Genomic DNA, 15397 nt, shown 5'->3' on the forward strand with positions numbered 1-15397 from the left:
TAGTTCTTTGTCTTGGAAGTTATCCGATTAAAAGCCAGTACCACTTGATACCAGTAGGGGGCATTGGTGTGTAGATAGTTGTGTAGGGGACAGAGAAATGGGCTAAGTCTGTCTGAGCTACCGCTGTTCTACAGTAGTGGATTCTAATATTTGTTTGAATGTTGTAAATGGTGTTTCTATAAATGTTAACTAAAATCATAATTAATTGGTTTATTTGTCCATTTATTCTATTTATGATGCTTTTATTCAGACATTTTCAGTGATACGACAAATTTTAGACCTATATTGATTTAGAAGCAAATACAATTACTTTTTGTACCCATGTCACTCTACCCTAACAACCAAATAAATCTACCATTATGCAAACATTTACTATCACGGAAAGAATGGAAAAATGCTATCTTGTTCTGAAGTAGATAAATAAAATTAATATATGTACAATAAGCTATATTATTGAACTCCCAAATATGTTTGTTTTGCTTAAATAGTGTGATCCTGTTTTGTTTAGTTTTTAGGAGTCCCAGTCCTATTAATTGTTTCTCATTGTTTTGTTAAAAGAGATTGCTCAGCTTGGTTGGGCTGTTTTGTGGGGGTGGTGTTAATGGTACAGCTGATTCAGGGGTGGTTTTACTGATTGGGCTGTATGGAGGATGGTGTTACTGATTGGGCTGTGTGGAGGGTGGCGTTACTGATTAGGTTGTGTGGAGGGTGGTGTTACTGATTGGGTTGTGTGGAGGGTGGTGTTACTGATTGGGCTGTGTGGAGGGTGGTGTTACTGATTGGGCTGTATGGAGGGTGGTGTTACTGATTGGGCTGTTTGGAGGGTGGTGTTACTGATTGGGCTGTATGGAGGGTGGTGTTACTGATTGGGCTGTATGGAGGGTGGTGTTACTGATTGGGCTGTATGGAGGGTGTTGTTACTGATTGAGCTGTATGGAGGGTGTTGTTACTGAATGGTCTGTATGTGGGGGTTGCGTTAATGATTGGGCTGTATGTGGGGGTTGCATTACTGATTGGTCTCTATGTGGGGGTTGCGTTACTGATTGGGCTGTATGTGGGGGTTGCGTTACTGACTGTTCTGTATGTGGGGGTTGCGTTACTTATTTGGCCGTATGTGAGGGTTGTGTTACTGATTGGGCTGTTTTGTGGGTTGTGTTACTTATTTGGCTGTGTTGGGTTTGTGTTACTGGTGGGGTTGTTTGAGGGGGGTGGGGGGTGTGTCTAATAACTGTTTTCATTTTCATTCTGCTTCATGTTTTCCTTTGATGTGTGACTCATATGAGACTGGAGAGCCAGCTCCATAAACTCCCATTAGGTGGGTCTGTGTGTGTGTGTGTGTGTGTGTGTGTGTGTGTGTGTGTGTGTGTGAGAGAGGGAGATAGAGTGTATGTTTGTGTTATTTTATATCACCCTCTCCCTTTCTCTTACACACACTGTTGCTAAATTGATTTAGTACATTGGCTGGTAATTCTGTATTCGATATAAAGAGGGTTTTCTGTTCCTATTCCACTCAGAGGGAGTTTGCCCTGTAGGTATTGTGTGGGACTCCATTGTTCAGAAATTAATTGTAGAGCCTGTTCCCCTTAGAAAGCTTTCCTCTGTGGAGTACCTCTGGAATGCTGGAGAGAATTACAGCACAGCATGTGTGTGTATGTGTGCGCATGTGTGTTTTTGTGTGTGTGTCAGTGTATGTTCAAGTGAGTGCGCATGCATATGTGTTGTTACTCTTGTCCTGAGTTGCAGCCTCTTGAGTGAGGCATCTATTACATATATCTAGTACTTATATTGATCCTTGAATTCCTTAATTATTAAATAGTTGTGCATATTCATATTATTCGTTCACCTAAAAATGCTTAACATGTAAACTAACACAGAACTAATATTTATTAGTTATTATTTCGAGTGGCAGTCATTTGAGGTAATATTTACAAACGGTCCCCTGTATAAAAGTCTATATTATAGTTTTAGAATAGATGTTTAAAAAGTGTAATACTAGATACATTTCCATGTCTCCTTGGTACACAGCTCAATAAATCTATGATCACCACATCCATAATAATATCCATCCCCAACAGCCTAGGGTTACTTTCTGAACCTATCTTCACGTGTATGGACCTGGACCCAGCCAGCGCCACTGACAGCCATTAGATGTATATGAGATCAAACAGCAGCCAATATGTGAATGCAGGCAGGCCACTCAGGCCAGGAAGGATTTGAATGGCAGCCAACAGACATTAACAGTCTATCTGAAAATAGACCGATTATTTTCCATAGATCATTCATGACGGGAAATCCATCCCTTTCTCTCTCCCTTCATCTGTCTTTCTATCTCTTCACTCCTCTCTGTCCATTTATCCAGCTCTATTTCACCCCTGTCTCTTCTGTTTGTTCCTGTATAAGTCACAGTCATCCTATAGGCTGGCTGCAGTGCCCCAGACCCGGTCACTGGATGGGTGTGGTTCCGAACCGGTTCTACTACCGCGTGTTCTACTGATCAGCTTGTCCTTTGGGCTCGTGGGGGATTAGCTAAATTAGGTGGGTTAGAGCAGGGATGGAGCAAAAGCGTGCATACTAAATGTCCCCTCCGCTTCTGCAGTGCATGTTTGACTTGGGTGTGTGTTTTGAATGTGTTAATTATGTTTTTACAAATTCTTGCAAAGAAACATGGGATGTACCTGTGTTTACCACGAATCTCAGTTCTTAGGTCTTGGCACTTCACCAAAAAAACACAGGAAAATGTATGCACTCGCTACTGTAAGTGGCTCTGGATAAGACCGTCTGCCAAAATGAGTTAAATGTAAATGACTTAAATGTAAATGTAATGACACTGCTGGTCCTGTTACCATAAACACCATCCACTCTCTCACATAGGATCTCCCCTCTCATATTCTTGTTATTCTACTTTAGTACTGCAATCAGGCAGGGCTTGCCAATAAAGTTTATTGTACGAAGCTAAGTGTCGATATCGCACACACCTGGGGCACAGAGGTCTTTGTAATTAGAGTGAAGGAGAGGGAGGAGGGGAGAGGAGAGAGAAAGAGCAATATGAATAACGGTGAGTGAGTACTTGACTGTGGTGATGAGAGAGACTTCAGCGGAGCAGGTATGAAAATAGCCAGATAACCTGTGTCCTTTTATATGGACTGTGTGTGTTGTGTGCACAAGCCTGTGTCCTTTTATATGAACTGTGTGTGTTGTGTACACAAGCCTGTGTCCTTTTATATGAACTGTGTGTGTTGTGTACACAAGCCTGTGTCCTTTTATATGAACTGTGTGTGTTGTGTACACAAGCCTGTGTCCTTTTATACGAACTGTGTGTGTTGTGTACACAAGCCTGTGTCCTTTTATACGAACTGTGTGTGTTGTGTACACAAGCCTGTGTCCTTTTTATATGAACTGTGTGTGTTGTGTACACAAGCCTGTGTCCTTTTATATGAACTGTGTGTGTTGTGTGCACAAGCCTGAGGACCCATCTGCATCTGTGCTCGTTTTGACAGAATAGTGATTGGCATGTGTCAAATTCACTTCCTTCACGCTTCATGACTGGCATGCAAAAACTTTCACCCCTCTCTTATTTATGGATTTGAAGTCATTAAAAAGAAAATGTTGTTTTAGTGAGTTCCGATGCTGAATAAAAACATCTCCTTCTTTAACGCGCTGCCCAGAGAAGAGGGGCGGGACACATTCTTCAATCACACGCTAAAACACAAAACAATTTCCCATTACAATACCTCAAGATTACAGCACGATTAAACGTGCCAAAGCCCAAGCTGATGGGAACAGGAGATATTCATTATGATAGACTACAGCACCGAGCCCATTGGAGGAGAGGAAAGGGGGACACGAGGAGAGGAGGAGAGGAGGAGAGCAGATGGAGGAGTAATTTGAGTGTGATGTTGGAGAGGGGGAAACACGGCCGTGTGACAGCGCTGAGCGATGCCTAGCGTTCTGAAAAAAATCAATTTGGGGCCGGACTGGGACACTGTGCATACAATAATTGAATATTAGCGCTGGCTGTCTGGTTCATACGCACCCCTCCTCTGGCCATCACTAGACCCCCGAAGAACCCACCGGAAGGAACCTGGGGACCAGACCAAGGCTTAGAGTGCCGTTTGGGGCTTTAGATGTATGGAAAAGCTTTGTGGAGAATCTTTCTACAAGACAAGAACTGGCAGTGGATTTGAATGGTGTTTGTCTGCATCCCTGCCTCTACCTACCAACCCTGTCCTGTCTCCTCCATGAGCTGAGTCTGGACCACATGACATAATCAATGATCGCAACTGTTAATCAATGAGGTTTTAAATAAGCATCGACCCTGCTCACAAGGTTAGCTCTGTTTATTGGTTTACATTAGACTAAGTAACACAATCAACCAGTCATAGGAGGACTACCTACCATCCGTCTGTCTGACTGTCAGAGAAGGAAGACGGCCTGGCAGCTACCATGCAACCATGTAACTTCACTTGGTTATGAGGGATGATGGCATTGATTCTTTTTTAGTTTTTTAGTTTTTGGTGTTGTGTTAATTTTGCCTGGAAGGAACACCTCACTGAAGACGGGGCAGCTGGGCGCTTGAACTCGGTTCTGCTGTATCATAAACTTTGGAATGTGATGCAAATTTGTTGGTCCATAGAACTAGAATGGATCCCTGGTGCTGAAACAGGCAAAGTCTTGTAACAAGGATGGTTGCCTATGTGACACCGTGATCGCTGCAGCAACAGAACAGTCAGATGGGGAGGAGAGGTTACACATGGAGGTTATTATAGAGAGGTTACACATGGAGGTTATTATAGAGAGGTTACACATGGAGGTTATTATAGAGAGGTTACACATGGAGGTCATTATAGAGAGGTTACACATGGAGGTTATTATGGAGAGGTTACACATGGAGGTTATTATAGAGAGGTTACACATGGAGGTTATTATAGAGAGGTTACACATGGAGGTTATTATAGAGAGGTTACACATGGAGGTTATTATAGAGAGGTTACACATGGAGGTTATTATAGAGAGGTTACACATGGAGGTTATTATAGAGAGGTTACACATGGAGGTCATTATAGAGAGGTTACACATGGAGGTCATTATAGAGAGGTTACACATGGAGGTTATTATAGAGAGGTTACACATGGAGGTCATTATAGAGAGGTTACACATGGAGGTCATTATAGAGAGGTTACACATGGAGGTCATTATAGAGAGGTTACACATGGAGGTTATTATAAAGAGGTTACACATGGAGGTCATTATAGAGAGGTTACACATGGAGGTCATTATAGAGAGGTTACACATGGACGTTATTATGGAGAGGTTACACATGGACGTTATTATGGAGAGGTTACACATGGAGGTTATTATGGAGAGGTTACACATGGAGGTCATTATAGAGAGGTTACACATGGAGGTCATTATAGAGAGGTTACACATGGAGGTTATTATAGAGAGGTTACACATGGAGGTTATTATGGAGAGGTTACACATGGAGGTCATTATAGAGAGGTTACACATGGAGGTCATTATAGAGAGGTTACACATGGAGGTCATTATAGAGAGGTTACACATGGAGGTCATTATAGAGAGGTAACGCATGAGAAAATGAAGGATATTACAGAGGAGAGGTTAAACATGAGGAAACTTAGCAACAACATAGCAGTGTCCTCATGTTCATCCCCCCAAAGATCAGCTATGGGAAACAACAACAGAAGGTCAAGTTTGAGCAGCATTTAATTATTTGATGATGTAATCTTCTAGTGTATTATCATGTCTAATTAATTATAAATAAAGCACTTCATTATCCTTATTACTATTTAAACATCTCAGAAACCTTGATTGAACAACTTTATCATAAAACATCTGTCATTGTGTTTCTTCTCCAAATGACGGTGTGCGTGCGTGCGTGCGCACACATTGTATTGGCAGTAGTTCAGCACAAGTAACTGTGTGATTTAGTGTGTCAGAGTCATGCAGGCAGGGGATCCTCTACATTTGTCTCCATTTCTTAACAGCGTTTCAGCACCACACATCGTTTCTCATTTTAATGGAGGATACCAGAGTGTGTGCCGGTGTGAGGATGGGGAGTGGGCTCTGGATATGTTGAGCTAGACTAAATAAGGTCTTATTTAATAACAGAAGTTACAGCTTTTGTGGAGGATTGTGTACACACACATACACACATACACAGTTGTGATGACTACAAGATCTGACAATTACAAGAGAGGCTTTTAATCAATCTGGAATGTACCTGTAGCTTGCGGTAGGAGAGGAAGGGGGACGAGAGTAGAAGGGGGGGGGCTGATTTCTCTCTGTCTTTGTCACTCGTTCTCTCTCTTTCTCCCTCTCCTGCTGTTGCATGTCGGACTATTAGCAGACATGCTCAGAGGGAGTGTCTCTTTTCCTCTCCTGACCCTCCTCTATCTTTCTTGTTCTTTTTCTCACCCACTCCCTCTCTCCTAGTAGAACTAATAGCAGACATGCTCCTAGGGAATGTCTTTCTGCCTCCTATAGCCTCATTAATATTTGATCAGTCTCAGGGAGAAGCTCTTCTCCTCAGCCCCACCACAACTACACCACATCCCACTACACCAGAACACCACATTACACCAGAACATCACATTACACCAGAACATCACATTACACCACATTATACCAGAACACCACATTACACCACACTACACCAGAATACCACACTACACCAGAATACCACACTACACCAGAACACCACATTACACCAGAACACCACATTACACCAGAACACCACATTACACCACATTATACCAGAACATCACAATACACCACATTATACCAGAACATCACATTATACCACACTATACCAGAATACCACACTACACAAGAACACCAACTTACACCACATTACACCAAAACACCACATTATACCTGAAAACCACATTATACCAGAACACCACATTACACCACACTACACCAGAACACCACATTACACCACACTACTCCAGAACACCACATTACACCACACTACACTACACAAGAACACCACATTACACCACACTACACAAGAACACCTCATTACACCACACTACACCTGAACACCACATTACACCACACTACACCAGAACACCACATTACACCAGAACCCCACATTACACCAGAACACCACATTACACCACACTACACCAGAACATCCCATTACACCACACTACACCAGAACACCCCATTACACCACAAAACAACACATTATACCACACTACATCAGAACACCACATTACACTACAGAACAGTACATCCCACTACACAACACCACACCATTCCATATTACATTACACACTCATATACCATAGTAACATACTGTACATAATACATGATACAATCATAGTAACATACTGTACATAATACATGATACACTCATAGTAACATACTGTACCTAATACATGATACGTTCATATACCATAGTAACATACTGTACATGACATACACTTCACACATTCTGGTGTCTTACTTTATCAGTGGCATCCTAACACAGCTCAGTTAAATTATTTCCATTCAGGTATTTGATGGGAGTGTGTGTGTGTATATTTGTGTGTGTATGTATGAGTGCAGTGTGTGGGACCGCTGGGCAGACATACCAATGACTCTGAGTCCTGGAGGACCTGCTGTATCTCCCAGCAGGCCTAGCGGTGTCCTTGTGGCTCAGGGTTGAGGAGTGTGGTGTGTGCTTGCTCAGAGGGTGGTGGAGCTAACCAGGGAAGCCACTACTCTCATATCAGTACTTCAACATATTTAATCAATGAAGTGGTCACAAACAACTGGTTGAGTTTAAAATATCAGCAACTTCTCTCACCTCTTTGTTTCTTCCTCCCCTTCCATCCCCTTTTCCCCTCTCACCCTCTATCCCCCATCCTCTCTCCCTCTATCCCCCATCCTCTCACCCTCTATCCCCCATCCTCTCTCCCTCTATCCCCCAACCTCTCTCCCTCTATCCCCCACCCTCTTTCCCTCTATCCCCCAACCTCTCTCCCTCTATCCCCCATCCTCTCTCCCTCTATCCCCCAACCTCTCTCCCTCCATCCCCCACCCTCTCACCCTCTAGCCCCCATCCTCTCTCCCTCTATCCCCCACCCTCTATCCCCCATCCTCTCTCCCTCTGTCCCCCACCCTCTCACTATTTATCCCCCACCCTCTCTCCCTCTATCCCCCACCCTCTCTCCCTCTATCCCCCATCCTCTCACCCTCTATCCCCCACCCTCTCACCCTCTATCCCCCACCCTCTCTCCCTCTATCCCCCACCCTCTCTCCCTCTCTCCCCACCCTCTCTCCCTCTATCCCCCACCCTCTCACCCTCTGTCCCCCACCCTCTCACCATTTATCCCCCACCCTCTCTCCCTCTATCCCCCACCCCCTCTCCCTCTATCCCCCACCCTCTCTCCCTCTATCCCCCACCCTCTCACCATTTATCCCCCACCCTCTCTCCCTCTATCCCCCATCCTCTCTCCCTCTATCCCCCACCCTCTCTCCCTCTCTCCCCCACCCTCTCTCCCTCTCTCCCCCACCCTCTCACCCTCTGTCCCCCACCCTCTCACCATTTATCCCCCACCCTCTCTCCCTCTATCCCCCACCCTCTCTCCCTCTATCCCCCACCCTCTCTCCCTCTATCCCCCACCCTCTCACCCTTCACTTCGTACAGTCAATGTATGTTCATCTCTCGATGAGGGCTGCTATAGTTAAATCATGATGCATAGTCCACAGCTGCTCTGGCCATTGTCATTAATCAGGAGAGAGGGCGGGGCACATATCTGCTTTTTATCCATCTCTTAAATCAGTCACTGCAGCTATCGGCAGCCCACCCCCACGTCTACCCCCCACCCCCACCTCAGGGCCGTTGATGAAAGAATGAAAGACCGCCCAACGCCCATCGGACTCCATTCAGCAGGGGATGTGTCTGTGGGAGTTGTGTTAGTGATATGAAAATGGTACCCTATAACTGTGAGTGTGTGTGTGTGTGCGCGTGCAAATATGCGTGCGTGCGCCTCCCACATCCACAGTCCTCAGTGGGCATGCATTAGTATTAGTTGAGCCAGCGTCTACTCCTCTCTACGTATGGTAATGGATTGTGTGTGTGTCAGCCACCTCATCATGTAAAAGCCTTGTCAACAGGAGAGAGGATGGCAGAAGAGCAGCAGGAAGGGCTTAGACAGTCATGGCTATGTATTTGATCTAGTCCAGGAGAAGAGCCAGTATTTCTATAGATCATTATGACAGGGGAAGAGGTTTGTTCAGTTAACTGTAAAGGGAAAATACAAGTGCTCTGAAAATGCTTTGACTGTTGGATCAGAAGGTGGTCCTCAGTGCCAATACATAAACATCCTCTGTCTCTCCCACTCTCTGTGTTTGTGTGTGTGTGTGTGTGTGTGTGGTAGTTGATGTTTCATTCATCTGTACATAATGTAGCCCATAAAGGACATGCAACAATACGCTTCAGTATACCTAGACTCTGAGGCCACTGCTGCACACTACACTACACTACACTACACTAGCACACTGAGCAGGATAAATGATCCCTGTAAAACCTATTTGACACACGCACACACACACAGCAGCTCATACACACTTAACAGCAGTACTTTTTAAGGAGACCGTTCAATATATGGCTTTGTTTTTTGAAAGTTTGTTTTATGGGTAGACTATAGGCTTTAATATGTAAGAGTCATCCATCCCATCATCATCCATTCATGTTGTATGTGTAGACTTTAGGCTTTAATATGTAAGAGTCATCCATCCCATCATCATCCATTCATGTTGTATGTGTAGACTTTAGGCTTTAATATGTAAGAGTCATCCATCCCATTATCATCCATTCATGTTGTATGTGTAGACTTTAGGCTTTAATATGTAAGAGTCATCCATCCCATCATCATCCATTCATGTTGTATGTGTAGACTTTAGGCTTTAATATGTAAGAGTCATCCATCCCATCATCATCCATTCATGTTGTATGTGTAGACTTTAGGCTTCAACATGTAAGAGTCATTCTGTAATTATCATCGTCCAAGCGTATTCTGTTTGTGCGCTGGTCCGGGTAGTCATTTCAGTGTTATTTAATGTATTTAGTTTTGTTTCCATTCTAATTTTAGTTCCAGTAGTCACTTCAGTCTTGATTTATAGCTGGTGCATGACATAAACCTCATGAGGATTTTGAACTGGTAAATTGGAAGGACAGATGAGCTGGCTAATTAGCGGCCTCCTCACTATATTTAATGACAGATAACACCCACCCCATTCATGTGTTGGGGTACACACAGCCTATTCCTACACAGAAAAGCTACAATATGAGAAGGAAATCTCATATTTTAAGTAAATACAGGTACTATGTCCCAGAACTCAGAAAACACTGGCCAGTTACATTTTCGGGGGGTAGGGTTAGGGGAAATGGGATTTTGAATGGGAATCATTTTCTGAGTGCCAACAAGGAGAGCAAAACCCCAAAAATGAGTGTGTATGTGTTGGCGCGTCAGACAGCGGGCAGCTGGCACCATGTTACTCTTAATGATTTTCATGTTAAAGACTGGAGATTGTCATGTTTTATTATTCTATTTTTCATAGTCTTCTACAAACTGAATATAAAACAGTGGAAACACAGGTTTGGCCTCCATCTTGATTTTGATAAAAATGTAAATTGGATGTTAATCCCAATATTTATTCTTTCACTTAAAGAGAACAGAATGGAAAAGGGAAAGACATGTTTATCTTTGTATTTTTATGTGGCGTCTATTTTGGCCTCGACAGTGGCGTTGATAAATAAGCTGCATAGATAATAGTTCTCAATGCAGAACCCATTTTCATTCCTTGTATTTATTCAAGCATATTTCCATGTTTATTCAGTCCAGAGTATTAAAAGATTGATTCAATTTGATGTTTTGGAATAAAATGCAAACAAAACAATGTGTACATACAATACTTTTTTTCCTTGTCTGAAAGGGTATTGTGGTTTATGTATGAGGACTATTCTGGGTCTGTGCTGCCTTTCCACCTGCACATTGACAGATAGACCGTCTCTGTCTGAGAGCAACACTACAGTTAGGGAGGTAGTGTTTGGCTGTGAAAGGCTAACATTGTGCTGGGGTTGGTGTTGTCTGTGGGGTTTTAGGGTTGAGCAACATCCCTACCGGAGAGCAGTATGTATTATTGGGTATTATTATACAGGTGCCTGAGATGGTTATATAGGGTTTAATGTACTGTATAAATAAATAGAATGTAAATCTAAAAAGACATGTTGAGTTGTACGGAAGAAGGCTTTTCCATGGTGACATTGTGGATCATGCCATTAAGTAAAACCTACTATTTCTGTTAGTGCCATTAGAAATGATTTGCCCTCTTTTAGATTTTGTATATATTTAGCACAAACGATTAACGGACGTTCAACCAAAACCTTACATCTTCTCTTTTTGTTTCTACCTGGTAGTTAATTACACTCACCTGGTGTCCCAGTTCTGAATCACTCTCTGATTTGAAGGAGAGGATGAAAACCACCTGGGTTTTAGTCTTCTAGGACTGGAGTTGCTTACCTCTGTATTAAGTAGTTTCACAGACACAGATTAAGCTTTGTCCTGGACTAAATAATCCAGCACGATAGAGATTCTCCACTGAGCTTTTTCTTCCATGTGTGGGCTTAATCTGTGTCCGCAAAACTGTCCCAAAATGTTTTGCTTTTAATCCATTCTGATGTAGACTCACATGCATTGTGAGTCTCGATTTGCTGGGGTGGGTCTGCCCTTACTGGTCACGGTATAACGACTCCTGGTAGTAGGTTGGTGGCCTGTGAGCCCAATTTTAGTTGACCGGGGGAATGGATTCATCTCCAGCGCCTGTGTACCGGCGAAACCTTCCTGGTTAAGCGAGCAGTGTCTTTGCCAGTTTAGGCCATGATCGGATGATCCAAAATTGGAAGTGGGGAAAGAATTAAATTAATTTGTACAGGGGGTAAGACTCAATACTGTTATATATTGTGATATTGTTTTTGACAGTATATTGTATTGTTCCATTTTGACAATATCTGAATATAATCTGCACTTCTTTGCTGTACCTGCAGCAAAACTCCATTATTTTTACTTGTTCTTTGGCTTGTTCTCGATTTTCTTTTTAAATAGGGAGCAAATTGGTTTTCAGTACTTTCATTTCCATGACTGATCAAAACAAATGTTTCCATGACTCTGTATTGTCTCTCTGCACAGACATCTGGTGAGTTTTAATCAAACCCACATTGCAGTATTTTTAAACAGTAGCTCTTTTTCCGGTGGTCAGTTGTGCTGCTGCTAGCACAGGGTACTTCCAAAAATGCACAACTAGTACTATGACTGCAACAGGGATGCATTCCCATTCCTACTGTAGTGGACTTCTTCTTTAGTATGGGACTTAAAGCACCTGAAATACACACAGGTCTGCATGTCAACATAGTTGAACTGTGTTTTTATTCATAGTAATAAGAAGGGATGCACAGATTACAAAATAATACCAGTAGGGATGTTTTGTAATTTCTGTACCTGTTTACTCTGGCATAAATGAAATTTAAAAAAAAATGCTTGTGATGATGCTTATTATATAAAAAAATATGTAATTAAATTATACAAGTTATCTCTGTATGTATTTTAATAACAAAACACTGTAATTAACACATCTGATAATGAATAGAAAATGTATACATTTTATGATAAAATACATTCCCTTTCGGGAATTATACATTCTACAATGCCTAGATATAATTGTAGTAAATAAGGTGGGCATTGGTAAGGTATTTAACTCTCTAAACCGTTTTATCAGATGACATTGTTGGTCTTTGGATATGGAGTATTTGGATACGGAGTTATTGTTCTGTTTCTGAATATCGTTAAGTGCTATGACACAGTTTGCAGCCTTAAAAGTCTTACATGATTAATTAAGGTGGTATATTACTGCTCAATTCACCAAGAAACTGTGACCTCACCTAGGTCTACTCTAAGTCAAAATATCATAGATGGGAAAAGCCTAAAAAGAGGTGGTAATGGAGACAACACTTGCCAGCTGACTAGAATCTGACTGTAGTAATGTGACGTAGAAGTTTCAGCTAAACTTAAATTACCATTCAAAACAAAATGCTAGCTTGAAGAGATTTTGCTGGAAAGTAATCTTTCAACGATCCACTCTGATAGGTTACGGAACAGCGAATGTCATTGCTGCGTGCTTTCCCTTTCCACTACTGAAGAGCATACACACGGTGAAACTCACAGGGCTGGTCTGCATAGAGTGAGCTGACTACACGGAGCCAGCCATTGTTTCTCAAGTCGTGCATGAATACAACAGCACCAGAAGCTCAATAACCTTAAGAACAGTGTAGCAACTCCACATATCTTTATACAGAAAATTCTATTAATGTGGCTCACAAAAACTTAGTCAGGATTTTTTCGTGCTTTGGTGGCCAAGGTTTTGCCATGCCAGATGGAAATATCGGGCAATCGGGCGATACCGATTTAAAGCAATCGGGCGATACCGATTATAAAAATGTTCCCAGTTATCAGCAGATAGCTGGCAGATATTTAGTGCGTTCCCAGTAAAACGTCTTGGACATCAGACTAGTGTTTGCAAATTGACTGGCTGAGGAGGGAGTCAGGGGACAGTTTTGGTAGTTACAAGGAGGCCAGATTGGTACAAATTGTCCTGGGGGGAGGAGGGTTACTGGAGGAGGAGAGGATTGGTACAGATTGTCCTGGGGAGGGGGGGGGTTATGGGAGGAGGAGAGGATTGGTACAGATTGTCCTGGGGGGAGGAGGGTTATGGGAGGAGGAGAGGATTGGTACAGATTGTCCTGGGGGGAGGAGGGTTACTGGAGGAGGAGAGGATTGGTACAGATTGTCCTGGGGGGAGGGGGGTTATGGGAGGAGGAGAGGATTGGTACAGATTGTCCTGGGGAGGGGGGGGGGGTTACAGGAGGAGGAGAGGCATGCTTCATGTAATTTAAATGCAATGACTTTTCACCCCTCCCTCCCACTTTCTTTCTCAACCCCCTCCCTCCCCTCCCTGCTCCAATGAATTACATGGGCGTTTCTCTGGAAGGATGTTACCCGTCTGCCTGTCCGTCTGCCTGTCTGCCAGGGTCCTCCTTCCTGTTGTTACTGCCCATTATTTCCCTGGCAGGGTAAAGGAGTGGAGAGGCTGGAGGAGAGGAGAGATGGAGGAGTGCTGTACTTTAATAGCACACCTGAATAGGGTCTGTCACATAATCAATGCATACAGACCTGCATTACTGCCTGTCACTGAGACTTCATCCAAGGGGGTGGGTTAACAGAAAGATGCATAGCCGATGTGAGAGTCAATTTAGGGTGTCTACCCACTCTGCTAGAGTGGCTGAAGGAATGCTTTGCTTATGAAGTGTGACTTCCTGATGTTGGGAAATACATTTGACCAAATCAAATATTAGCGTTTCAGTCGTTCAGTGATTTCCTCCTCTAACATATCATGAACATTATTTTCCAACGTTTTGTAACGTAATGCAGTGGCTCTCAGAAGTATTCACCCCCCCCCCCCCCTGTAGACTTTTCTACTTATTATTGCGTTACAACATGAAATCGGAATGGGTTTAATAAGGAGTTTTAACCACTGATTAATTCAATTTGCTTTTGAATAGCCTTGTTCCAGATTTACTTTGAAAGTTCCCTTATGTCCTCATTATGTCCTTTTTTGTTTGGAATTGTAGTAACCAACTGCAACAGGTGTATTTGACAGGTGTATTTGAACCATAGTACATGTTCTGGTGTATTTATCCTGAAATCGTTTGAAATACCATAACTGCACAGTGGTGAACTCCAAGTGACTTCTAAAGACAATTGGTTGCATTACAACTTATTCAGGTGTGTCATACCAACAGGGAGTGAATACTTATAAAACTGGAAGTAATTAATTGCGTATTTGTAATTAGTAATTCACTTTGACATTATGGACTTTTTTGTCAATTGGTGGTGAAACCATTTTAATTTAATGTTGTAACTCAATAAAAGGTGGAAAAGGAAGTTGAATACTTCGGAGAGCAACTTTATATCCCTTAATGACTTCTGTTGACAGAGAGCACAGGTGTCTCGCAGCAACTTTGAACGTTTTACATTGCCAGGATGTAGTCTTATAAAGTTTTCACATAACTTGAATTACATTTGTTTATGACCTCAGTACATTTATATTTTAAAGAGGTATCATTTTATTTGTGATAAATCTTAGATATAGTAATAGCATATAATTTCATGTTAGTATGAAAAGCATTTACAAACATGAAATAAATAAATATTTCAAAATCATACCTTTAAATTGTTTAATGTCCTCCAGATTTTAAAAGAAAAATCACGAATAATCATAAGATCAATTTACCCCTGTTGACTGTCTGTCTGTCTCTGTGTGTGTCTCCTCT

At 42.4% G+C, this 15397-nt stretch overlaps 1 protein-coding gene across 3 annotated transcripts in view; it reads left to right on the forward strand.

Annotated features, from left to right (window-relative positions):
* wwox (WW domain containing oxidoreductase) overlaps window positions 1-15397 on the forward strand; it is a 155682-nt gene that overhangs the window by 72572 nt on the left and 67713 nt on the right. The window lies entirely within an intron of this gene.

Source organism: Esox lucius, chromosome 19, assembly GCF_011004845.1.
Source record: "Esox lucius isolate fEsoLuc1 chromosome 19, fEsoLuc1.pri, whole genome shotgun sequence".
Classification (NCBI taxonomy): Eukaryota; Metazoa; Chordata; class Actinopteri; order Esociformes; family Esocidae; genus Esox; species Esox lucius.